Source organism: Octopus bimaculoides, chromosome 25 (genome assembly GCF_046866305.1).
Source record: "Octopus bimaculoides isolate indiv1 chromosome 25, ASM4686630v1, whole genome shotgun sequence".
NCBI classification, from domain to species: domain Eukaryota; kingdom Metazoa; phylum Mollusca; class Cephalopoda; order Octopoda; family Octopodidae; genus Octopus; species Octopus bimaculoides.
The window spans coordinates 14,335,997-14,338,496 of record NC_142952.1 but is presented as its reverse complement, the minus strand read 5'-3'; the positions used below and the strand labels follow the sequence as shown (position 1 = coordinate 14,338,496).

The 2,500-nt window shown below is 34.5% G+C and overlaps 1 long non-coding RNA gene across 1 annotated transcript in view; it reads right to left on the bottom strand.

Moving 5' to 3' along the window:
- Positions 1-2,500, bottom strand: part of LOC128250706 (uncharacterized) — a 165,843-nt gene that overhangs the window by 22,495 nt on the left and 140,848 nt on the right. The window lies entirely within an intron of this gene.

Here is a 2,500-nt window from a genome sequence, read left to right as displayed (position 1 = left end):
GGTATTATTATAAACAGCGCAAATTTTAGCTATTTCTCTGCAGATTGAAGAAATGAACAACCTTAATCGATTCTCAAACCTTATTCGGTTCTCATCAGAGACGTCCACGACAACAATCCTGTTGGACTCACAGAAAACATTGGTTTCAAAGACCTACCCTAGGTAATCTTTCATCTTTTATGTTTTACTTGTTTTTGTCATTAGACTGCGACCATGCTGGGGCTCTACCTTGAAGAATTTTTTTTTATTGAATGAGTCGACTCAAGTCCTTATTGCATTTTAAAGCCTGGTACTTATTCTATTGGTCACATTTGCCAGACTGCTAAGTTACTGGTGCATAAACACACCACTACTGTTTGCAAAGCGGTGGGGTGAGGTGGGAGGCAAACAGACAGAAAGCACACACACATACACACACATTGATCCTGTTTTTACAAAATTTTGGACATGGGTTTGCAACCACTAAGCAAATTTCATTCCCATTTGGTTAATTTTCAACAAAAGAAATTTTACTCTATATCTACATTGAATTTGTTATCTTCTTATATATATATAACATGTGTACCACACAAATAACTTTTGGTTTTAAACACTACCATAAGGACAACCACCCAGCAAATGTTAAGTTATTATTTTGGATTGTCTTGCAGCAGCACTTCCAAAACTTATTTTGCTGTGGAGCCCTCTAAAGTGGAGGAGGAGGAGGTGGTGTTGGAGGTGGTAGATGGTTATAGTGGGAGTAATTTTGGTGATGAGGTTTGTGGTGGTGGTTGTGGTGAAGGTAGCAGTGATGATGATGATGATGATGATGAGGATGTTGATGAGGATGATGATGATGATGATGATGATGAATATATCACTTATGAAGTACAATGGCTGTGCTGCTAGACTACGGTCCACAAGGTCACAGGTTTTAGTCATACTCTTGCCAGTGTATAGAGTACTTGAGCAAGGTAAGCACCACTAAGAGCTCATATTTGCATGAGTGGACCCGGTAACAGATTGCATTTACTATCTCGCGATTGAGAGCACTGTGCACCTCTGTTTGTGCGTGTGCATGCATGTGCACCTATGCACTCTATGATATTCTCGTGCACACTGAAGAAATTAATCAGTGCACAAGAAAATTAATGTTCACACAAAATGTTAGTTTCCAAAAGTATTGGAGTATTAATTAATAATTGTACTCGAAACACTCTTAATGTCACATGTACTTTTGTCACAGAAGAATAATTTGCACAGTCTTAGATTTTCAGCACTTATTTTCATCATCATGAACTCCACCACTGCTGCCTCCAAGGTCACTGACACCACCATGACCACCACCACCACCACATCATCATCATCATCATCACTACCACCACCTTCATCATCATCAACATTACCACCACCATCATCATCATCATCATCATTGTCATCATGATCATCAATATCATCGTCATTATCATCCTTGTCATCATCATCATCATCGTCATCATCGTCGTTGTTGTCGTCATCGTCATCACCATCATTATCATCATTGTCATCATCCTCCTCCTCATCCTCACTCTCATCAACACCATCATTGTCATCACATCATCATCATCATCATCATCATCATCATCATCATCATCACTGCCATCGTCATTGTTGTCATGATCATTATTGCCATCATCATAAGTCATCATTTTTATTTTTACATACATTTTTTTTCTTATTTTTCCTTTCCTAGCTGGCATTCGCTGGATAAGACACAACTTCTTAATGCAATATTCTATGGCTGGATGCTCTTCCTGATGCCAACACTTGATATTTAAGTAAAAAAGATGTATTTATTCCACCTCTGTCTTCCCATATCAAAATGCTACCAGACTTTTCATCACATGTTTTTGAATAAGAATTTTTCCAAAGAAATATCCAAAAGAGGTTTTCCTTTTTCTTTCTCTTTTTTTTTTCTTGTTCCTATTGAATTATTTCCTTATCAGAAATTTTTCTACAAGATTGACATATGCAATTTTATTAAGATATCCTGAAGACAAAACAAAAATATAGCAAATAAAAATGATAACAAAAACAGAAAGCTCAGCACAATTCTCAGTAGTCATATATGTATTTTGCTAAAACATAGAATTAAAGTCAAAGATAAATGCAACGGAATAGCAAAACCATTCTTGTTAAAAACTAAAAGTTGTCTACATGATTTATTGTCAAGATCTCTAATATTATATCTTTACCTTTTCTTCATTCATTTCTTTTAAAAATATTTGGCGATATTTTGGTGATATTTTAAATTCAATTTGATTATAGTATATTGTGTGTGTATATATATATATATATATATATATATATATATATATATATATATATATATATATATATGTTGCTTTTTTTCAGTTTTTGCGTTTTCCACTTGTGAAACAGTTGATAAAAATATATCTTTTTTTTATGCCAAATTAAACTTAGATAATAAATCTTTAATCTAACTTTCCCTGTGCAGAATAAATCAGCTATTTATTTGGCC